Here is a 25,946-nt window from a genome sequence, read left to right on the forward strand (position 1 = left end):
GCTTTTAAATTTTCCTTCAGCTATAAACAAACGCATCAACAGCTAAAACAGGCTACTTCCAATGTGGGACTAAGCAACAAACTCCAGTCTTCATCCTCTTCTCTCTAGTCATCATTTTAGACAAATAGACGTGATTCTTTAGAAGATTATGACAGAAGAAATACCTTTATTGAGGTGAGAAATCAAACTAAATGATATTCAAAACACCATCCAACCAGAGTTTCTTAACTAAGAACACTACTCACAAAATTCCAATCAGACTGATCAGCTTCACTATTTCTCATGTAATTTCTTGGGATACTGTTAATATTTCATAAAAGCACAGGTTGAAAACTAACAATAAAACCTTGGGGTGGATAACAGGAACTTCCAAATCTGTTAGGCAAGGACTCTTTTTGATTAAAGGACTTTCCTTAATAAATAAATCTATTATTATTAAGCCCTGTAAATGGCCTTGAAGTTTTTTTTTTTTAATTTGTCCTACTTTCTACATAAATTTTTCTGTTTAATTTGTCCAACTGTCTTCACAGTGGAAGTTCTCTATAACCGGACCTCTCCTACTTTACTTCCCATCACCTGCCAACCATCACTGAACTAAAGGCCTGCTCCCATCCTGCTCACTCTGGCTTGGACCACTTGGTTCAGGCTACCTGCCACCTTCAGCTACCTGTGGCCAGTGTTCAGGGTCAAACCAATCCTTATTTCTCCATGTACTTTCCCTACTACACTTGAGTATTACTCAACCCTATCCATCTTATACTTTATAAGCTCCCTTGTGTAGTACATCTAATACATACTTATATATAACCCTACCCTCATGATTTAGTTTTATTTCTATATTTTCATCTGAAGTTTATAATATAACACCTGATAACTTACTATTTTAAATACTGAGTTGACCCAAAAGTTCATTCAGGTTTTTCCATATCATCCTACAGAAAAACCCAAATGAACTTGTTGACCAACCCAATACAAACAGATTATCAGTTTCTGAGGTTTTGTTTGTACAACTAGATTGTTAATTATGCATCTTACACTTCTTTTTTCCTGTAAGTTCTCGATATTCAGTAAATACTTTAAAGCCTGCTGATAAAAGTAAAATTACTTTTATATGGATTTTATTAATTTTTAAAAAGTATAAACTTCTAAGCCAATAAATATGTTCAATATTAATTGCTTTTCTTTAAAACTCAATTTTGTTGTACCTACCCTAAAAAGTACCACAGAAAACATCACTTATGGATTTCCTAATATGCAATGTCCTAATGGGTGTTATGAAAAATGCCAATTATAATGCTGATCATTCACAGTTTTCTTCAACTTTTCCTAGTAGTAAAAGTTGACACACATTGTATACAAAGTAGAATGAGAGTGCCTGCCCCTCTAAAAATCTAACAACTACTAACTGTATAGCACGAACAGTAAAAAATAGAAATATCTTTGCTTTTTCTGATTAGGGAAGTACAATGCCCATATTCTAAAATCCTCAGAGAATACCTAAAGGTATAAATAGGAAAACTTAAATCATTTGTTAGTTGACAAACTAGTAACAAACAGAAAGAACTATTAACCATATTTGCTGTGCCCTTTCACACAAGCATACACTTACACAAAAGTATAAATTCTAGAAAGTACTCATTAAATCCTGGCTCCACACCTCCTATTGGTGCAACCTTGAGCTACTTATCATCCTGATATTTCTGTTTGTTAATCTGTATAATGGGGCCAATAATATCTAGTAGGAGGAATGCCATGGTCATTAAAAGAGATAATCAGTGTAAAGCACTTAGCAAAGGTTCTAACACATAGCACATTTTCAACATTACCATATATCCCTGATACAAACGCCACTTTGTAATATGCTTTCTTCAGCTGACAACACTTCACTGACAAATTTCCCTATCAATAAATTCAAAAATCTGTTGTCTTTTTAGCAGCAGCTTAGTGTTTTCTATCAATGTACCATATTGATTTAACTATCTCTCTATTACATGTTTTGACTCCTTCATTTTTAGGGATAACCATACTCTGGTGAGGAGAAGGAAATGGCAACCCACTCCAGTACTCTTGCCTGGAAAATCCCAGGGACAGAGGAGCCTGGTGGGCTCTGGTCCATGGGGTCGCAAAGAGTCGGACACCGCTGAGCGACTTCACTTTCACTTACATACTCTGGTGAACATAACTGTAGCCAGACCTTTGAACATATTCATTATCACATTTCTGAAATAACTTCCTAAAAGTAAAATTTATGGTCCAAAGGGTACTCCTGTATTAAATGTTTATATATATTTCCACAGAAAAGTATAAGTTTACACACGCTTCATCAATGCATATACATGAGTATTTACCACACCATCCCCAACATGTGGTCTGGTCATATTTTTAATCTTATGCAAATTGACAGTAAAAAAAAAAAAAGTTCTAAACTTGTACTTCTTGGACTATCAGCGAGATTAAACATGAATTCAGCCAGATTAAACATGAATTGATCGGTTAACTGGTCATGTGTCAGTCTTCTTTTGTGAAATTCCTGGTCAAATCTATTCCCATCTTTATACTGGTGCAGTTGCCCTTATTCTGGTTAAGAGAGTTCTTTCCTTAAAAATACAAATTTTCACTGCCATATATATTTCAGATAAGTTTTTTCCACATTACAATCTGTCATTTCAACTTATCGAATTTTTATCATAAAGATATGCTTAATTTTTTTAGTCAAATATATCCATCTATTTTCAATCTATGATTTCTGGATTTAGCCTTACCCCTTAGAAATTCTTCCTTCATGCAGATTTATAAAAGTATTCACCTGAATCTTACTTTAGTACTTTTATTATACATTATACATTACTCTGATTCAGTTTTATGAAGCAAAGTATGAGAAAGATGTATTTGAAATCTTAGAGAATTATTTCTGAAAATATCTCAGGTTGAACAAAGCATAATGCTTAGCCAAACCACTGTATTAAGGAAGATACAGAAGCAGCTTTATCTAAGCTTCCATGGAAGAATATTATAAAAAAGCAAATCATATACAGCGGCTTCATAGTTTTAGCAATTAATTTTTATCTCAATCCGTAGACTTCTGTTCTGCTCTCCAGGCCTGTTTATCCCACAGCTTACTTCAAATCTGTACTCAAATTACTTCCTCAGGGAAAACAGGCTCACAGGTGCTGCGTATAAAGCAGGCAGACTTTCCCCCTTGATTCTACAGTGGATCTCGGCTGGAAGAATACATTTATTTTTATTAATTTGATTACTTGAATCATGGCAGAGATGGTGAGTATTTTTGATCCCCACTGCAGCAGCTGACATATAAACAGGTCCTCCAGGAAGGAACGGAAGTTTCCGATACAGCTTTTCGCCTTGTTTGTTGCCACTTGTTTGCTTTTCAAAGAAAAACATAAAGTCAGATTGAAGCCAAACAAAAAGCTGGGCCACAGTCCTTCTTTGGAAGTAATCCATCTTTCCCTCACACGTTTTTAGAAAAGCTGAAGAGAATCACAATCATTCGAAAAATTCATCCCTTACGAGTTAAAAGGGGGATATATGTTTCATCCTAAAACGATCTGCTGAATTGGGTTATTTCAGTTCCATTTCATGCTCTTATACATAGGTAAACAGTGTCCTTTCTAACACTCTGCATTTTTTAAAGTGTATAAAAAAGAAGTTTAAAAATGTATTTCTAAGACTGGTATTCAAAGGATAAGGATTCAAATCTGTGTACAGTTTTGCAGCTTATAGAGCTTTTTTATAAACATTATTTAGTATTCATAGTTTTACTGTATGAATGAAAAATACTTCCTGCCATATCAAAAAACAAAGGCTGCTGCAGCCATCAAGCCATCACACTACAGTGTCCCCAGAGGTGAGCCTTGAGGGAACTCAGGATAGAAATGGGATGCCCGCTATCCAGCAGTACAACTGTTGTAGCCACCCCGATGGTACATCCTGAGGGGACACAGATGAGAAAGTACAGGATACTGGCCCCCAGAGAGCTGAGGTGCCCACCAAAGGAATGACTTCAGTGAGCCCAGACCCCTGGCATTTTCCCATACAACGAAAAGATGTCTGGTTTTAAGTAACAGTCATCTTTTGATGTTCTGACTACCTAATCTTTGTTGTGAAGAGCCAACTCATTGGAGAAGACCCTGATGCTGGGAAAGACTGAGGGTAAAAGGAGATGAGGGCAGCAGAGGATGAGATGGTTAGAAAGCATCACCAACTCAATGGACATGAACTTGAGCAGACGCCAAGAGATAATAGAAGACAGGGAGGGTCGGCATGCTACAGTCCATGGGGTCACAAAGAGTCGGACACGACTTAGCGACTGAACAACAACAATCTTTTGATGTTCCGACCACCTGGTCTTTGTGGCTGAAACTCCTATACAGCCCAGCTCCCCTCCCTGCCTGTTCAGAGCAGTCCTTCAGAGCCATCTGAGGTGCTGCATCCTGGGCTTAAGTCCTCAGTTTCATCCACCAAATAAAACGTAATTCTTGACATTTAGGTTGTGCAATTTTTTTAAATCAACAACAGGGATTATATAGTCAGGGAAGGAACTCAACTTGAATTAACAAAACTAGTCAGTGGAAGGACTTGAACTCAGAACTCCAACCCACCCCCACCCCAGTGCACACATGAGTCACATTCAAAACCTGCCTCTCAAGTACCCTCTTCTTCACTACCCAGCAGTCCTTCACTCCTTGTGAACCGTCTGGATACCTAGACACTCTACTCTTCACAGACTGCACCCAGACCACTTCTATCAGGCTAACAATGTATCCTCTCAGCACTTAAAGTAAGTCCATGGCCTGTTATTTTGCACTCCTGGTAAATCTCTTTTGTCTCCCACTAGTAAATAAATCCTCTGAAGAGATTATGAGTTCCTCAAGATAAAGACTTTTTTGTTAACTTCCCACAGCACCTGGTATAAGAGTTTAAAAATTGAGAGTTAATAAACTGGAACAGGAAGGCTATATTCCAGAAATGAAAAACAAGCTATTTTTAAAGGCTTAGCCTGACACTAACCCAGACATGGTGTCCCCACGCCCACCGGCAGGCTCCCACACCCGCTCAGAGTGTACACACAAACCTGCATTCCACGCCCAACAGGGACCCGATGTTCCCAAGACAGGCCGAGGTTTCTCAACTCGAGGAGGCGGCAGTGCTTTTCTCAAGGTTTAGGGAGTGTCACCTGGATGCTTTCTTTACAAAAGTTTTTTTCACAATAGCTTCTGGCCCAGCAGGCAGTCTGAGAGAGGCTGGAGGATGCAGGAAAGGAAGAAAGGCAAGAAGCAGAGTCAGCAGGGGAAGTTCCTTCACTTCCAATGATGAAATTCCCAAATCACTTTCACCACCGTGCCTTCCAGCCTCTCTCTAAGTTGCTCAATTGTGTCCAACTCTTTGTGACACCATGGACTGTAAGCCCGCCAGGCTCCTGTGTCCATGGAACTCTCCAGGCAAGAATACTGGAGTGGGTAACCATTCCCTTCTCCAGGGGATCTTCCGAATCCAGGGATGGAACCTGCATATCCTGCACCGGTAGGCAGATTCTTTACTGCTGAGCCACCACGCAAGCCCACCTTCCAGCATAATGAAAGTAAAAGAATAAGCAGATGAGAGAAGGGAGAGACACACCACCTTCTCTCTCATACCCAAACAAGAGATACAAATAGGATCTGTAGAACTTGAGAGTAAAAGAGATTCATTTTCAAAACTCCAAACTACTTCCTAAAGCAAAAATTTCCACAAGCAACAGTTTTTCCCCTTCCATACGAAAAGCTTCCTCTGTACTTATCTAAATATGGGTGGTTGTATGTGCAACTCAGGCTGCTATATTCACTCCAAGGGATGAATTCCCTTTTAACATGTAAAGTCACACACTGAGACACACTAAGCCTACTGTATACATCCATCCTTACAGCCTCCACCATGTGCAAAGCATCCGTGGTCACACCAATTAAAACCCGCTAGACACACCCATTCAGGGCATGCAAGACTGAATCAATTTATTACGCTTAAGATAATTTCCTAAGATTCATTTGTCAACATCTAACTCATTAACACTGGATCCCCATTTTTAGCATTAAATTTATGTTTTGCAACCTCATGCATTTTCTGGATAATGCCTATACTACGTGGTCTCTAAATTCCAACTAACAGGAGTGGACTCTCATTATCCGTGTTGACAATTCCCTACTTTGCAGAAGCCAACTTTAAGATAATGTTTCTTTAAAATAGGAAATACACAAACTGTTTGTGGGCGAGAAATGACCTTTAGAGTGGGGAACAGCCACAAATCCTATCACTGATGTTCCATCTGAGCCACCAGGGAAGCCCTTTTCTTGATTGTGCTGTGCTTAGTCACTCAGTCGTATCCTACTCTTTGTGACCCCATGGACTGTAGCCCGTCAGGCTCCTCTATCCATGGGGATTCTCCAGGCAAGAATACTGGAATGGGTTGCCATGCCCGCCTCCAGGGGATCTTCCCAAGCAGGGATCAAACCCAAGTCTCCTGGATTGCAGGTGGATTCTTTACCACCTGAGCCACTAGGGAAGGCCATGAACACTGAAGTGGGTAGCCTATCTCTTCTCCAGGGGATCTTCCAAACCAGGAATGGAACCAGGGTCTCCTGCATTACAGGCAAACTGCAATGTAGGAATTGCATTCTTTTGCAGCTGAACTACCAGGGAAGCACTTTCTACATTACTCAGCTATAAAAAGAAATGCATTTGAGTCAGTTCTAACGAGGTGGATGAACCTAGAGCCTATTATACAAAGTGAAGTCAGAAAGAGAAAAACAAATAACATATATTAACCCACATATATAGAATCCAGAACAATGGTACTGATAAACCTATTTGCAGGGCAGCAATGGAGAGGCAGACATAGAGAACAGAAACATCATTCTGTTATATGTCATAAATAATGTAGAAGCAACAGCCAAGCAGAGTCAGCACTATTAAAAGCCTATTGTGTGGAGGGGAGGGGTGAGCAATCAAAGGGCAGCACGGGGAAGCCTTCTGCCTGTGACAGTGGTTAAATAAATCTGCACATGTGACAAAACCATGCAGAACTGTACATACAAGCACACACATTAAGTACATGTGAAACTAGCAAAATTTGAATAAGCCTAGAAGATTGGATCAATCTTTTGGCTTTGATTTTGCACAACAGTCACACAAAATATTACCATCAGGGGTAACAGGATAAAGGAGTTCCAGATCTCCCTTGTATCTCAGGAGCATAGTGGGCAAAATTCCTGTGCCCACTTAAATAACCTCTAATTATTTAAAAATAAAATGTTTCAGAAAGAAAATTTGTCAGTAGCAAACAATGTCTGCTATACATATTAATACATACAATTAGTTGTACTCATTCAACCCACATTTATTAAGCACATACTATTGCTTGGCCCTGCTGGACATACCGGGGCTATAGACACAGAAATGATATCACCTTTGATCTTGAGAAACTCACAGCTGGTCATCTCCCAGGAAAGCAATGTAAGAAGGGAAGAGAAGGTACAACGCAACTCCACATGGAGAGGTCATGTAAGGGTCTCCAGTCGGTCCACATCATTCAAGCTTTATATGAAAGTAAATGCACTTGCCAATCACCACTCCATTCACAAAACAGATGACCAGAATAAAAGAGCCCTATTAACCTAAGGTTCACATCATTAAAAATCTTAACCCAGAGAATAGTTTTTGCTCAAGGTATTTCTGACTTAAGAGCAAATAAATATTCAGGTAAAATAAGCTGACTGCTTAACTAAGAAAGAAGGTTGTGTCTAACTTCAAACACTCTGTTTCTTTTAAATGGCTTTCTGAACTATGTTTTGGAAATGTTAAAATTATTCAAATAAGATTTACAGCATAGTGTAAAACTGAGGGGTGATAACCTCCCAGGAAAAAAATGCTTCATATTATTAAAATGCAGATTACTATTTTCAAAATAGCTATGAATTCACTTTTCATGTTACATGCCTTCCTGGAAAAGTTTCGTGAAAGCAAACAATTTCGCTTTAAAGAAATAAGCTCTTTAAGAAGTACTGTCTCCCTGAATCTGATTATCAATTAACAATATGTCAATGTCATAATTTTAATTTATGAGTCCCTCTGACAAGTTGGCCTGGTAAAATCTTTGGGTTCCCTCATACTTCTAATATCATACCTGGAACATGTTACACAAGAAAACATAATTTTGTAAGACATTTAAAAATAAAGAAATAATGCCATTCCTGTGCTTTCATCTTATTAAAGATTTACTACAAAAAAAAATATTCCTTTTGGAAAAAGGACAAAACAAAACAAAGGACTATTATTTAGAAATATTAGCTTTAGTAATATTTAGTAATATTAACTTTCAAAAACTTAATGCAATTAAGAGAAAAATGGAAATGTTACAAATATCACTAGCCTCAGCTTGAAAGATCACTAGACTAAGAGTGGAAGCAAAGATGGCCATGCTGACCACACAGAACTTGACTTGCACACACTACCATGCGTATTGTCCCAAACCTTTCTTGATGAAAGTGAAAGAGGACATTGAAAAAGTTGGCTTCAAGCTCAACATTCAGAAAACGAAGATCATGGCATCTGGTCCCATCACTTCACGGGAAATAGATGGGGAAACAGTGGAAACAGTGTCAGACTTTATTTTTGGGGGCTCCAAAATCACTGCAGATGGTGACTGCAGCCATGAAATTAAAAGACGCTTACTCCTTGGAAGCAAAGTTATGACCAACCTAGACAGCATATTGAAAAGCAGAGATGTTACTTTGCCAACAAAGGTCCGTCTAGTCAAGGCTATGGTTTTTTCCAGTAGTCACGTATGGATGCGAGAGTTGGACTGTGAAGGAGGCTGAGTGCCGAAGAACTGATGCTTTTGAACTGTGGTGTTGGAGAAGACTCTTGAGAGTCCCTTGGACTGCAAGGAGATCCAACCAGTCCATTCTAGAGATCATCAGCCCTGCGTGCTCTTTGGAAGGAATGACGCTGAAGCTGAAACTCCAGTACTTCGACCACCTCATGCGAAGAGTTCACTCATTGGAAAAAATTCTGATGCTGGGAGGAATTGGGGGCAGGAAGAGAAGGGCTGGATGGCATCACCAACTCGATGGACGTGAGTTTGAGTGAACTCCGGGAGATGGTGATGGACAGGGAGGCCTGGCGTGCTGTGCTTCATGGGGTCACAAAGAGTTGGACACAACTGAGCGACTGAACTGAAACCTTTTGCATGTGACGTATCGTCCATAAATCAACACAAAACAGTACCTTATAGTCAATTTATAAAGTACACAGGATGGCTTGTTCAAAAACTCAGTAGAGCAAATCCTAAGAGCTATCATTACAAGGGAAAAAAAAAAAAACTTTTTTTTTTGGGTGTGGGGGGCTATTTCTTATTGTATCCGTGTGATGATGGATAGTAACTAAACTTATAACAATCATTTCATAATGTATGCAAAGTCAAACCATTATGCTCTACACAGACTTATACAGCACTGTATAATTATATCTCAATAAAATTAGAAAAAGAAGATATGCAGGCAAAATTAATAAGACTTACTGTGTTACAGAATTTTTACCCTTTCCCTGTTGAGTAAAATATATTTTATCTAAAAAATTATCAAAAAACACTAAACAGACCTAAACAAATGACTGAAGAGACCAAGTTATGACACTGAAAGTATTTTTTTTAAATGTACTTTCTCTCCAAAACTATGTTGTATAAATTCAATGCAAGCCCAATAAGAATCCAGGAAGGGTCATCTTTGTCTTTTGGAAACTTGTAAGCTGACCAAAAATATATTCATAAGTATATAGGACCAATAAAAACCTAATTACAATTGTGGGGTGGGGGGAACCCATGAATGTCAAAAATCAAGTATAGTGTTAAACAGATATTCAGGTTGAAATAATCCAACTACAGGTATCACATACTGAAATCGATAAAGGGCAAATCAGACCTACAGGTTCCTTAGTTCACACGTTCCCTAACAAACAGCCATCAGAATATCATATTTGCAAACTTAATCTGCCACAGGATATGGGAACAACTCATCACCACTTCACTTCTGTTTTTATGAGTCTACCATGTATCAGGCATGCTGCCAAGTGCTAAAATTCAATAGTCATCTAAAGCAGACAGGATTTGTGCCATCATGGAGAGCATTGCCAAGGAAGAAAGGTATGCTCGATGCCACCTGTGCATAAAATACAGGACTGCACACTCAGACCACCCACCGATCCTGAGATCTGATGCTCCAAGTGTCTGCACTGAACATCTGCAGTCCCGGACTGGGACACTGGATGGCAGAGACCTCAGGAGCCACCATCAAGCCAAAAACAGTTTCAGAAATGAAGTGGAGTCCAGTCCTACAAACTCAGTGCCAACATAAGTATGCCTACAACTTCTCTCCTTTATTTTCAAACCACTTAAGACTGAACAAGAGGCTCTTAGAATACCTCATCCAGACACACTGAATGTGCTACATAACAAAGCTGTTGTTATGAAGAGGTATTTTCTCCACAATTCCGTTATGGAGCTGTCCCCACTCCTTAAACACACACCCTTTAAACAGTCAGTTGTTTGATTCAGGTTTTCCACAGCTGAGGTGGTCAAAAAATGTTTCTAGTGAATATAGAAATAATCCTTGCTCAGCAAAGCAGGCTACTGAAAGTGAAAATTTCAAGTGTTCGTCACCCAGTCAGCATCTGACTCTTCGCGACTCCATAGACTGTAGCCTGGCCAGACTCCTCTATCCATGGAATTCTCCAGGCAAGAATATTGGAGTGGGTTGCCATTCCCTTCTCCAGGGGATCTTCCCAACCCAGGGATCGAACCCAAGGATCTCCAGCATTGCAGGCAGACTCTATACCGTCTGAGAGAACCATCTCTTCTGATCTCCATTCATCCTCCCAAGTCTCTTTGACCTTAGAAGCTTGACATCAACCTTAACCCTCCTCCTCCACCCATATCTTTCCCATTCTATTAGTCATCAAGCCCTATGCATCCTGAGAAAAGGGATCTTAAATTGATTCCTTTCTTTTCCATTCTCACTGTCACAACAATTTCCACAGTGCTGGCAATGAATAAAATTCACACTACAACCCCAAACCACATCTCAAAAATTATTCCCCACCAGGTACAGATCTGAACCAACAACCATACTCAACCACTTACGCACACCTTTCCTCCCAAGCACCTATGGTTCCTTCTATCTCAAATATCTCTAATAGAAATCCCATGTTCATAACTTCTCTTGAAAGCCACTTCCTCAAACAAATTATGTCCTAATTCTCTACCACTTCTGAACTCCCACAATATCTTCTACCATTCATATGCCTTGCAGTGTAGTTACTCACCTGAGTATTTAATATGGATGTATTTTACTTAAGGATAAGGCTTTGTCCCACCCAGGTCAAGAATGTATCCTTGTGAATGCTGTGCACAGGAGATGACTGATAAATATTTATCAAACGGAACTGACCTTGAGTATTCACGTTAAAGTGCTGACTTATTCTCAAATGCAAGCAGTGGGTAAATGGGGCTAACATTTGGATGAGTGGGGAGACAGGAACTGTAGTACTTCAAGTGACAGCACAACTGTGATTTCCTAAAACCCTTCAAAATCACCAACACCCAGCTCAACTTCATGAAAAAGAAATCCAACATCAAAGATACGGCAATAAGGACCTTTCCTGTTGGTCCAGTGGTTAAGACTTCATGTGTCCAATGTAGGGGCCGCAGGTTCAAACCCTGGTTGGGGAACGAAGATCCCACATGCCACAGGGCATGGTCAAAGAGTAAAAAATATATGGCAATAAAGTTCCCCCAGATCTCTGACTTACACACACACTTTCCTTCCCTCTCTCCCTCCCTCTCTCCCCCAACACCCTTCCTCACTCTCTCCAAAGGAAGGGACAGATCTCAGGGCAGGACAGTATAGTTTTTACAGCAGTCTCTCAAGTCAGAATGGTCCAATCTTGCCTTGCTATTGTGTGAATACAATCAGAGTATATAAATTACCAGCACCATAATTTCATCACCTGCAAAACAAATATTATGACACAGTACTTGCTTCACAGAAAATAGGTATATGCTTAAAAGGGCTATGTAAGTGTTTGCTACTATTATTTTCTGTTAATGTATTTGATTTATTAATAACTTACTTAAATATTTAGAATGAGGTTATCTACTGGCTAATTCTTAATAGATAAGATCTCAAATGCAATTTACAGTGTGAGGACCCAATCCTGAAAATCAATCTGACCTGGGAGCATCTCTCCTGACCAGCCAATAGTCCATGCTTTTACTGTAACAATGATATCAAGAGGTCAAAGGTCCTAAAGATTCCTAGAAGCTAACCCAGAAAAGAATCTCTCTTTTGACTCAGCTATGGGTGAACATGTGGGAGTTAGGACTACAGGAATCCTCGTTACAGCCTCAGTTTGAATTGATTGAAAAAGGCTTAATGGATTGCTGAGTCTTAACATCATTTAAGTAAGACCTGATAAGTATGTCCAAAAGGGTAATAAAGTAATTCAGAAAGCCCTCATAAATATGAAACATTAAATATTTGCAATGTGTCATTCAAACAGATAAGATCTATGCTTCAGAGAACAGAAACTCATAAAGCATTTAAATGAACATGAGAAAAGCATTAACTGAGGCACAAATTAAAACTGAGATAGCACAATGATCTCTATGGGCAGGAACTTTACCACATATCCCAGGAGACACAGCAAAGTATGGAGAAATAAGAGTAAAATAGGAATCAGAGATTCAAGAAAACAGCAAAGGCTCATCAGTTTAAAAAAAAAAAAATTAGAAGAAAGGTATTAAGACCCCATGCATGATAAGCAATGTCTGACTAATTGACTGATTGACTAAAACACTCTCCACAAGGTTAAACTGAAGATTCCCTTTGTGAAATATTATTTTTTCATTAAGTCTGTAAACTTGAAAGTTTGGATGAAGTACAGGACTAGCACTGCTCAAGCTTTCCTAATTAGTCTGCTAACAGCCAGAAAAAAAATAAAATTAAGACCCTCATCCCTTGACAAATTAAACCATTTCAACCATCAAAAAATAATGTGCTCAAATGCTTCAAAAGAATAGAATCTACTTAGAGATGGCTAAATATAGGTGTGGAGAAGGAGGACAAGGATAACATAATTCATGGTAGCCTAATGGAGAGCCATTCTGTCCACGTTAATACAGTAGCAGTGAAAATGAAACAACTCACTTCAATTTCCTGACACATAGCAGACCTCATTGGAAATTAACCTCTGTGTGTGCATGAGTGTGTGTACACTCTCTGTTTCCATAATGGCTGCAGTGTTTTTTGATGTTTTCCTGAAATACAGTAAATCCAGATTATAGAAGTATCTTGATCCCTGACCAGGAAAACCAGTAAAAGCTACCGATCTCCCATTTCTAAAGAACTTGGTTGTTGTTCAGTCACTAAGCTGTGTCTGACTCTTTTGCAACTCCATGGACTGTAGCCTACCAGGCTCCTCGCTGTCGATGGGATTTCCAGGCAAGAAATCCGGAATGGATTGCGATTTCCTCCTCCAGGGGATCTTACCGATCCAGGGATCAAACCCACCTTTCTAGTACTGGCAGGCTCAGTTCTTCACCACTGAGCCACCAGGGAAGCCCATTCTAAGAGCACTGAGTAATTAATCCAAAGGGACAAAAACAGTATGTGCTATACCATTAGACAGGGTTTAAAATTTTCTCTAAGGAAGAGTTTCTTGAGGAAGGTTTCTCAAGATTTTCTCTACTCAAGATAATATTTATGTTTTCAATAAAGACTAAAATGTGAAAATCAAAAACAAAAACAAAAAATGTGAAAATCGGGCTGTAGATCTAGTTATAATACATTAGGCAAGTCCTCAGAGCAACTGCTGTTTAAGTTGAGAGAAGAGAGTGAGGAGCATTATATCTATTAAATAGTCCTAAAGGGCTTCATGCTTACCAATAATCTTGTAAGGAATTTTGCATCTATTCTTATTGTCAGAAACAATATACAACAATCTTTAGCAGATCATATTTCATTGTATGCCTTTTTGGCAAACTGAAAAAAAAAAAAGAAAAAATGATGTGATCAATCAATGAATAACTCCGCCAGTCAGAACATTAATAAAAATTCTCTTATACTTTGCCCTTAGATAAATGACTCATGAGAAAGGCCAGGAAAATAAACCACCTCACAAAAAATTCTCAGAGAGAAAAACATTCCCAAAATGCAGAGGAATGGAAGAGACACTACCCAGACAGGCCTCTTAGTCCACAATCTGACCACAACTATTTCTACCCTCTTCCATTACCAACATTTTTCTTTGGGATCTCCAATTCTACACCTATAAATGAGATAATAAGAACACCCCAGCTGCAATAAGCACACCATGTACCCAGTTCTTGGTTTCTAATACCATTCTCTAATAAAAGAAACCATGTCTTATAAAGAAACGGCTGATTGTAGGACTGAGGCAGGAGATACACAAGATGAGCATGAAGCATCTTATAGAGCCAGAAAGTAGAGAAGAGGAAGGGAGAGGAGGGGAAGGGGAAGACAAAGGGAAAGGGAAAGAACGACAAGAGAAAAACAAAAAACACACAAAAACACAAGGGAGTTTGTCAAAGGATACAAGGACCAAAGAAAAGAGTTCCCAGTGCCAACCTAGTATAATTTGAGTAACAAAATTAAGTAGTATTAGATTATAACTGAAAGCATAAAATAAACAGCCATAAGCCTAGGAAATAGCAACCTACTCCAGTGTTCTTGCCTGGAAAATCCCATGAACAGAGAGGAGCCCAGAGGGCTACAGTCCATGGGGCCACAAAGAGACTTGACTTACTGACTAAACAACAAACAGCAAAGTCTATACTAATACAAAGGTTTAGATAAAAAGAGACAGACAGATAATAAGGTACAATGGACAAACCTCATGAGCTGAAGAAGTCCAAATAATTTTTGTATACACTTCGCCCTCAAGGAGAAACCATTACACCGCACTCTTCAAATATGAGACACCCAGTGACTTCCTTCCAAAGGGTAGTAACAGTGAGGAAAGAAAGAAAGAGGATAACACTACAGTGGAGAAACCTGACCAACCCTATCTCAGCCAGGTAACCCAGGTCAGCATCAACAGTGATAAATCATTCTGACCGAATATTCTGTTGATCTGACGTCACAACAATGGCACTTTAGCTCTGTGACCCTCCTCTCAAAATCCTTTAAGCCCAGACTAATCATGAGAAGGACACACACCAGTTGAGATTCACCCTACAAAACATTAGTCCGGTATTCCACAAACTGTCAAGGTCATCAAATACAGGAAACGTACCATAGCCACGAGAGGGCAAACAGGTATGACCCCAAAATGTAGTGTGGGTGCTGGATGAAATCCTGGAACAGGAAAAGGACAGTGGGTAAAAACGGAAAAGATGGGAAGCAGGTATGAACTTATTATAATAATGTGTCTGTATTGGTTAAAAAACTGCAATCAACATACCATAGGAACAAAGCTTTTCTAACAAGGGTGTAGGGTATAGGAAAACGTTCTGTGCTCTTGTCACATTTTCTTCTATAAATCTAAAGTTTAAAAAAAAAAATATATATATATATAAAGTTTATCTTTAAAAATGCCTGACTCACCTCTATGCAAGGCTTTATTTTTTAAGTTTATGGAAGAGGAGTTACTTACTGTTCAATGGATATAAAGTTACAGTAATACAAGAAGAGCAAGTTCTAGAGATCTGCTCTACAACACAGTAAATATAACGAACAACATTATGTTGTCCACTTAAAAATTTGTTAAGACAATATGTCTCATTTTCAGTATTCTTGAGCAACTGAACTGAACCATAAAAAAAAGCAAGAAGACACAAACTCTTGGGAAGCAATGGATATGTTTATTACCTTGATTATGGTGATGATATAATGGGTGTACACAGATGTTCAAACTCATCAAATTACATACATTAAATATGTGCAGTTTTTGTGTATCATACTTCAATAAAGCTATAAAGAACATTTATAGAAGTAATTGTTCACAGGCTACAACACCTGTATTCTTAAAATGTATTTTAAAAATTATATTTTTCCATTTGTTTTCCAAAAGAAACAATATATTTCATTTCATTTTGAGGGACTCTTGAGATTTGCTTTTCCACCCGATTATAAGAAACTTGAGTCAACTGTGATATTGGGTGGGGCTTTTCAGGAGGCTCATTGGAGAAGAAGAAGAGTTACTGGCAAAGATTACAAATTGCAAATGAGTTCCATTAGGTTGTTTCTTGACTATAGTTGAGACAGTCTGCTAAGATACACTGTAACCACTCTAATAAGGAATGCTTAATTATCACTAAGAAATGATCTCTATTAAAATTATACTGTGATTTTTTTTTTAACCACAGGTATTTTTATCTGATCATCTTACTATCTACTATTCTGTACAGGCAAAGAATACTTTGTACATTCTTCCTGCACTATTAATTTTATTTTTATCTCTTAACTGTCAGTGATTTGCCTCATGAACAAAATGAATAACATCATTTATTTTAACATTCATTACATTGTTTGGAAAGAACTACTGAAAAACACAGAAAAAGGAAGAAAGTAGTAACATATATATATTTTAAAATCACAGCAACATGATGGGTAATTATATATAATTCAACCAAACATATATTTATTTTCCCAGCATCTTCTGAGAACCAGCCCCTCCTTCATTCCAGAGAAATTCCATGTAGTCCCTGTGTCTGGGAATGGATGTCCCTCTGCCTGGAGCTCAGGAATGGGCATGTGACCCTGGTCTAACTGAGCATCCTTCCCCTGGTCCCCTTTGACTGGTTTAGGGAACAGGCAATAGGGACAACTGTTAAATCATCAGAAAAAGTGCTTGCTCTTTCTCTGAGAATATAAATGTCTTCATGACAGAGGAAACCAGAAGTCATACTGTTGCCACATCTGAACAGTCTGAGAATAAAGCAAGTAAAAGTAACAAACCTGAAAAGCGAATAGAGAAGGAGAGTACTAATGACATAATTTAAACTGCTTCATGGAGCAGGACTTAAGACCGCTTCACCTCTTGGATGAACCCATTCCCATAAGCCAAAAAGCCTTAACCCTGTTTTTGATTAAGCAAGTATGCATTGCTATATCAGTTAAGATTGGGTTTAGCTGCAAGTGTCAGCAAACAAGCAGATTTAAAGTGTCAGCAAACTGCAGCCTGTATCTCTAGCATTCAGAATGCAGAGCTGGTACGGGAAGTTCTCCTCCCCCAAGTCTTACAGGACCACGTGAAATGCAGCTCACCAGGACAGCCATTCCAAGAATCTGACCCCCTCTCCTGGGTTTAAGATGACAGCTAGACGTCCTGCAATTGCATCAGCATGCCACGCACAGAAAGAAAGAAGGGAGGAAGCCATGAGGTGACTTCATGGGTGGGTTCCTAGCAGCCACTTACATCTCACTGGCTAGAACTTCCTCAGTCACCTCTAGAAGCTAGAAAATGTCACCTCTAGAAGCTAGAAAATGTCAGTCATCTTTATTCTGGGAAGCCATACACTCCAGAAAAAAATTCTATTATCACAGAAGGAGGAAAGAACAGATATTTTGGGACAATCAGCCTCTGCCAGTCTGGGTTTCTACAATTTCCAACCAAGACAACTTATACAAATCATATGCTACGTAATAGGTGTTCTTTCAATGACTGTAATTTAAAACAAAGAGAGAAACTTTTAAGGCATTAAATCACTGTGGTACTTCCGCTGTGTGAGTCTCACACAACAATACACACCCTCAGAATCCAGTAGTGTTAACATCTAACTTCACATTTTGGAAAATTAAAATTTTGAGAGCAGAGCTTTATCACATGGCCCAAGTTTGTTAACATAAGGATAGAAACTCAATAAGGAACTAAAACTACAATATATAAGGAAATTCTACAAAGAAAAAGACAAGAAACTCAATAGAAAATCTGCTAAAACATATGGATAAATGATTGACAGAAAGGGAAACACAAAGAGCCAACAAGAATATGACTTTCGCATTAAGAAAGAACAGATTGATGATACACACTGACTTTTACTCTCTCTCCAATTCAAATAAAATGAGAGGTAATAGATTTTTCTTCTGGCACAGGATGTGAGATGAGTCAATAATAGCAAATACATATATATATATGGAAAGGCAAAAAGCAGATGGAGGTAAGGTAAATGATTTAGCAGACCCTAGAAAGCTGAATGAAGCTCAGCCAATTGGGAGGAAAACTGAGAAGCAACTCACTTAACCAACAAAACCTTCCAGAATCTCAGAGGCTGTCAGTTCCATGTGACTCTAGAAATGGGGGTAAAGTTAAGCTATAACAGGGAGACTGGTTGACAATGTCTCTGAGAATTAGTTAGATCTTCCAATACTTCACTGAATACACATGACCGCCCTCTCCAATCCTGGAAGAGGAATGCTTTGGTCTCTGGATAGAGCAAAGCATGGGGCCTCTACTTAGGAGTCCTGGGACTCTGTGAGGGTGGGGAAATCATACAGAGAACAGAGTTGGGGGCAAGCAGAGTGCTGAGATGCCCAGTTTTCTTCCCATTCACGTTTCACATGGCTGCCTGGCCTATACCTGTAGGCAGGAGTCTGGAAGATCCGTCTATGAGAAGCTAACTGGTCCTAGAATCAAGCCTACAGATACCTCCTGCCACCAGGGGCTCAACAAGCCATAGTCCAGCCAGGTGACTCTGCTGAGAAGCCCACATTCTAACGCAGAGCTTATAGGAAGCTGTTTGCTGCTCCCATCAGAGATTATGGCGATTGTAAATGCATTCAAAAACAAAAAGAGGACATCATGAACAAAGGATTACTGTAAGAACAACAAGTGCTTTTGGAAATTAAAAATGTGACAGTAGAACAAAATGATATAAATAAAAGGATGGGAAGATGATGATGACATGACCATTCAGAAAGTAGAAGCAAAGACAGAACAGAAGCAAAATAATAATTGGAATTGAAGAAAAGTGGCATTGAAGTCCAGGATTTCAACCTGGGAATACGGGCGTTAAAGAGGAAACAGAACGGGGAGATGAGCACAGCATGAACCAGGCACGACCCTGCCATGCTTCCCAAACTCCCTGAACTGAACAGTTGATAAGAAATTTTGAAGGAGCCAGCTTTGGAGGAAACAGTATTACTGGATCCTCTGACATATCCCTATCTGGTCGCTTGCTATCTGAACTCAGTAAATGAATCAATTTGGATAACAAGAGATTTGTGTATTTTAAAAAAAAAAAAAGAATTTCCATAAAATAAGGATTTAAAAGTGGACAGAATGCTGAACCAGCTGCAAATGATAGAACCTGCAAAATTTGATGAAAACTGATCAACTGCATATCCTTGAGAAATTCAGGACTCCTGCAACAGGAAGAGCCTTCTACAAGATTCCAAAGAGAGAGAAAAGGCAAGAGGGGAGGGGAAATGAAAGGTCATCAACAGAAGTATGGAGAATCATAATGGCATCCAAATGGAAGCTGGAATGGAGAATACCTTCAAAATCCCAAAGCAAAATAACATGCCACCCTATGTGCTGCAGACCCAACCACGCCATCAATCAAATACAAAAGTAAAGATATGCTAGATGTCAAACACGTACCTCTCCTACAAGACTCTTCTCAGGAAGGAGGAGACGAAAAGCAAAGGAGGTAAACAAAGGAGGAGGAACCAGGAGATAAGGAGACAGATGGCTCAAGAGGAAAAGGACTGACAAGTATGGGGCCGCAGGGCCACAGCTGTGTGCGAGGCAGGGCAGTGCCAAGACACCAAGAAGAAGGCCCTGACGCAACACGAAGGCAAAGAGAAGAGAATCAGACAACTCAGGACTAGAGGAGGGATAAGAATTTTCAAAAAAACTCAGCAAACAAAAATCCTGACAATACAACCTACAAGAAAGGAAGAGTTGACCTTTGAGTAGTGTCTCCATAGCTGTAATTATGTGAACACTTAATATGGACTGAACCAGAGCTGACACAATTACAGTGTGACAGCAAAGCCGTGGGTTTGGTACACAGAGCGGGTGGGAAAGGGTTCAATCCTGTTCACACACCAGAAATCCACAGATAAGGGCAAACACTAAAGGAAACAAAAGACAAGCTAAGTAATGCATACGAGTTAGAGATACAAAGGGTTTTTTTTTTAATTGGAGTACAGTTGATTTACAGTGTTAAGTTTCAGTTGTACAGCAAAGTGATTCAGATAAACATATACATGTATCTACTCTTTTTTAGGCTCTTTTCTCATATAGGTCACCACAGAATATTGAGTAGAATTCCCTGTGCTGTAACAGGAGGTCCTTGTTGGTTATCTCATATATATTTAACAGTAGTATGTATATGTTCATCCCAAGCTCTTGATTTATCCCCTCAACACATTTCCCCTTTGGTAACCATCAGTTTGTTAGACAATTGAGAGTATTTCCTCAGAAGATGGAAAAACAAGAAAAGACTTGCTGCTGTTTATTAACCGGCTGTGGTGGTCAGTCTGTTTAAACTACGTGCAAACCAAGTTTTGATAAAAGCAAAAGAACAAAGTAAGGATTTCTGACAGAATTAGGAGGGCACACCATGTGGAGTCATGCACAGTGAAGAGACGTGAAACATGTCTAGGGCCATAAGGATGTGTAGAAGCCAAGACTAAAAATACACTGTGGACCAACCATATCGCAGTGGTGGAGCTGGATGGGGGCAAGCAGTTCACACCAGAGGAGCTGACTTCATAGAGAGAAGATGCAAAGCCTTTAAGAGATCTGGGGCAGAGGATCCAGGTGACAAGTTTAGGACGATAAATCTGACAGCACTGAGCAAGCGGCTCTGGAGAACGACACAGAGACTCTAGTTAGAATATTTCACCAGTCCAAGTAAGAGTTATTTAGGGTCTGAATATCAGAAGCAGAAGAAGATAAGAAGAGCTGGCAAGAATACAGAGGAGAACTATACCAAAAAAAAAAGATTTTCATGACCCAGAACCACGATGGTGTGAAGACTCACCTAGAGCCAGACATTCTGGAATGTGAAGTCAAGTGGGCCTTAGAAACATCACTATGAACAAAGTTAGCAGAGGTGATGGGATTCAAACTGAGCTATTTCAAATCCTAAAAGATGATGCTATGAAAGTGCTGCATTCAATATGCCAGCAAATTTGGAAAACAGCAGTGGCCACAGGACTGGAAAAGGTCAGTTTTCATTCCAATCCCAAAGAAAGGCAATGCCAAAGAATATTCAAATTACTGCACAACTGCACTCATCTCACACGCTAGCAAAGCAATGCTCAAAATTCTCCAAGCCAGGCTTCAACAGTACATGAACTGTGAATTTCCAGATGTTCAAGCTGGATTTAGAAAAGGTAGAGGAACCAGAGATCAAATTGCCAACATCTGTTGAATCATCAAAAAAGCAAGAGAGTTCCAGAAAAATATCCACTTCTGCTTCATTAACCACAATAAAGCCTTTGACTATGTGGATCACAACAAACTGTGGAAATTCTGAAAAAGATGGGAATACCAGACCACCTGACCTGCCTCCTGAGAAATCTGTATGCAGGTCAAGAAGCAACAGTTAGAACTGGACATAGAACAACAGACTGGTTCCAAATTGGGAAAGGAGTATGTCAAAGCTGTATTTTGTCACCCTGCTTATTTAACATATACAGAGTATATTATATTATATACATATTTAACATATACAGAGTATATCATGTGAAATGCCAGACTGGATGAAGCACAAGATTGCCAGGAGAAATATCAATAATCTCAGATATGCAGATGACACCACCCTTATGGCAGACAGTGAGTAGGACTAAAGAGTCTCTTGATGAAAGTGAAAGAGGAGAGTGAAAAGATTGGCTTAAAACCCAACATTCAGAAAACTAAAGTCATGTCGTCCAGTCCCATCACTTCATGGCAAATAGATAGGGAAACAAAGGAAATGGTGAAAGACTTTATTTTCTTGGGCTCCAAAATCACTGCAGATGGTGACTGCAGCCATGAAATTAAAAGATGCTTGCTCCTTAGAAGAAAAGCTATGACCAACCTAGACAGCACGCTAAAAAGCAGAGACATTACTTTGCCAACAAATGTCCATCTAGTCAAAGCCATGGCTTTTCCAGTAGTCATGTGTGGATGTGAGAGTTGGACTATAAGGAAAGCTGGGTGCCGAAGAATTGATGCTTTTGAACTGTGGTGTTGGAAAAGACTCTTGAGAGTTCCTTGAACTGCAAACCAGTCAATCCTAAAGGAAATCAGTCCTGAATATTCATTGAAAGGACTGACGCTGAAGCTGAAATTCCAATTATTTGGCCACCTGATATGAAGAACTGACTCACTGGAAAAGACCCGGACGCTGGGAAAGACTGAAGGCGAGAGAAGAAGGGGACGACAGAGGATGAGATGGTTAGATGGCATCACCAACTTGATGGATATGTTTGAGCAAGCTTCGGGAGTTGGTGATGGACAGGGAAGCCTGCCGTGCTGCAGTCCATGGGGTCACAAAGAATCGGACACAACTGAGCAGCTGAACTGAACTGAATATCCATAAAGGTAAAGGACAATATAATAAGGCAGGGAGAATAGGAGAGAGAGTAATACTCACTAGAAATCAAGGGGATACATATCAAAGTAATCTATTCCTTTTTATCTATCAGAATGGTGTAAAATTAGAAAGGAGAACAGTGTTAAGTCTTTGCAGTGATTTGGGAAAAAGGAAAATTTTACACACAGCTGGTAGATGTTTAAACTAGTAGAGTCAGTATAGAAAAAAATTAAAATATGGTGTTAATTAGTGAAATTAAGTATGTTTAAGCCCTATCTGATCATTCATCATAAAGACACCTGTTTTGAAATCTTTAAGGCAACACTGTACTGATGGGAGCTGAAGGCACTAGGCTGACATTAGGGAATGGAAAAGTAAAATAGTAAGGGAATGTTATGAAATACTATGCCAAAGTGAAAACTGACAGCAAATTGGATCTTAAAATTGGAACTTAAAAATACAGTGTTGGGTGAGCACTGTAAGAAAGAAAAATGAGTTTTACAGGATAGAACCAGTTATGAACATTACAACACACACATGTGCACACACATACACAACACCACTGACTACTCTGCAAGGACTCCTACGTACATACTCCACGTCAGAATGCATGCTTGGATGGTGGTGAGGAGCAGGGCATGACCGAGGGAAGAGGAGTGCAAGAGCACACCAAAAGAGCAAGGAAGTAACGTGAATAAAGCAGGAGAGGAGCCTTCCTCTCCACAAAGGAAGGTAAAGCATGATGGACTCAATTATCTATAGCCGAGGATCAAAACACCATCACCATTCACCCCTAAACCCCGCCCTCAAAGACAAAAGACAAAGACCAGAACTGAGATGAAGTAGAAGGAAATAGGGGCTTCCCAGGTGGCGCCAGTGGTAAAGAACCTGCCTGCCAATTCAAGAGATATAAGAGACGCAGGCGGGTTCAGTCCCTGGGACGAGAAGATGTCCTGGAGGACAGCACGGCAACACACTCCAGTATCGTTGCCTGGAGAATCCCATGGACAGAGGAGCCTGGCAGGCTACAGTCCATAGGGTTGCAAAGAGTTGGACACAACTGAAGAAATACAGGATGTGTCAAATTAAGAAAGAGAAAAAAGGGTTTGGAATCAGAAAACACATACTCCAAGTCTGGCTCCCAAACCTTTCTAGGTATATCGTCTAAAACAAATTATGTATTTTCTACATTATGTATCTTCTCTGCCTCATTTTCCTTATGCATAAAAAAAGGAAGACACTGTAACTTCTTACAATAACTGTGAGAATTAAACTAGAAAACTTCCCATCAATGTCAGGTTGCTTTTAAGCCCAGAAGCTGGAAGACAGTCTAAATTTAAAGTAGCCCTCATGTGGCATCACAAACATGGTACACAGTGTGTTAGCCTCTCACATCATGCCACAGGCATGCAGGCTCATGGTGCTCACCTGCTGCCCAGCAGACAATCCTGAGAATTAATTCTGAATCAAATAAAAAAGGTTTCTTCTGTTTTTTTGGTACGTTTTCTACTAGTCCCACTCTTGAGAAGGCTAATTCTACTTAAAAGAAGCTTTCTGACACTCCATGGAAAGGAAATCACAATTGGTCCATTTATCAACACTGAGAATCAGTTAATACCCCAGGAAGCAGGCTACCTTACCCACCCAACGTCACACCCCATTGTCTTGGCCTGAAACACAGCATATACAATTCAAATGGGAGAATTCTTTCCCAGAAGCAAGTTTCTATTTCAGTTCCCTAAATTTTAAAGGCAATGTCCCTTGGACATGATCAGGCCACTCATAGCCATGAGTCAAGAATCAAGAAGAATCAAACATAATCCCTACTAGATAATGTCATCCCTCCTTTTCTGCTCTATTGTCCCACTATCACAGCTGAGGGGGAAAGCTGGAGGGCATTGGCTTTCTCTCCCTTGCATATAACCTGCTTATTTCTGTCTCCAAAAATTCCAAGGTACTCCACCCTTCAGCTGCTAGGCCTCTCCTCCTCATCTCTGCCAATCAACACCTGGCTTTCCCTCCAAAACCTCTGGAGTCTTCCCTGTGCTCTCCATCTACCACACCAGCATTCACTTAAACTTATGCACATTAACTTATACCAAATCAGGAAACAGCCGTATTATCAGGAAACTCTCTATCGAGATTTTCTTGGTCTATGCTTATACTAAGCATCTTCTGATGTTGTTTTGCTGTTGTTCAGTTGCTGAGTCATGTCCAACTCTTTGCCACTCATGGACTGCAGCATACCAGGCTTCCCTGTCCTTCACTGTCTCCCAGAGCTTGCTCAAATTCATGTCCATTGAGTATGTGATGCTATCTAACAATCTCATCCTCTGCCGCCCTCTTCTCCCTTTGCCTTCAATCTTTCACAGCATCAGGGTATTTTCCAATGAGTCAACTCTTCAGATACTTGTTATCATAAACTGAAACACCTAAAATAATTAAAGATGGACTATGTATCACAGTAGGTTAATATAGTATCTAACTGAATTTTATTAAATATAACATTCATAGAGAAAAGTTTTTTTATTTGCCATTTGTGGTGAAAAACTATACTCCAAACATAATTTATACTTAATACATATTCCATATAATAGAACTCTCAACTTTCCATAAAACTGTAAAAATCATGATGGCAAGAAATACCACCTACCACTATCAACAGTACCACTACCAATGAATGACAGTAATATAATAATAAACAATAAGGACTATGATGTGTCAGGGATCATACTAAGTCTTTTCAATGTATTAATTCATTTAACATCAAGCAACCCCAGGAGGCAGGCTTAACATCCCTATTTCACAGAAAAGGAATCAGCGTAGAGAGAAGGTAAAGACTGGCCAAAGTCACATACTCAATAAGCCAAGAGACCATATGCAAAGACTAGCAGTGAGAGGCTAGAGCTGTTTACCATCAACACACTGCCCCCACTGGCTTCCTAAGGCCAGACAGATGCTTCGTGAACAGTGGCACTTCCCTACCTGGGTACCGGGCTTCACACACAGCAGATGTTAAGTATAAAATGAATGCCTGAAATTTTAAATTACTGCACTGACCTCTCTGGATGAGAAAATGTGCTAAAAATACTGCTGAAAAGTGTATGAGTAGACGGATGAGAAGGAAAGGGAGGTGGAGGAAAATCAGAAAGCCTTTTGGCGTGTCTGAAGGAAGACAAAGAATGAAGGGTAAAGGGGACTAGAGACTCATTCATTGAACAACTGGAGACAAACTCATTTTGTGGGACAAGTGACTACAGAATATCGTTACGGGCATTTAAAGCCTTGTTTATTAGTTATAAGAAAAGTAATTTAAGTTACAATTTTTTGTACAAAATTCCAATCCCGG

The 25,946-nt window shown here is 39.4% G+C and overlaps 1 protein-coding gene across 1 annotated transcript in view; it reads right to left on the minus strand.

Annotated features, from left to right (window-relative positions):
* KLF12 (KLF transcription factor 12) overlaps positions 1-15,416 on the minus strand; it is a 439,404-nt gene extending 423,988 nt beyond the window's left edge. Inside the window, 3 exon segments of the mRNA XM_070380584.1 lie at positions 5,093-5,261; positions 13,989-14,087; positions 15,361-15,416. The gene's annotated coding sequence lies outside the window, so the exon portion shown is untranslated.
* Between the last annotated feature and the right edge of the window lie 10,530 nt (positions 15,417-25,946).

This window comes from Bos mutus, chromosome 12, assembly GCF_027580195.1.
Source record: "Bos mutus isolate GX-2022 chromosome 12, NWIPB_WYAK_1.1, whole genome shotgun sequence".
Classification (NCBI taxonomy): domain Eukaryota; kingdom Metazoa; phylum Chordata; class Mammalia; order Artiodactyla; family Bovidae; genus Bos; species Bos mutus.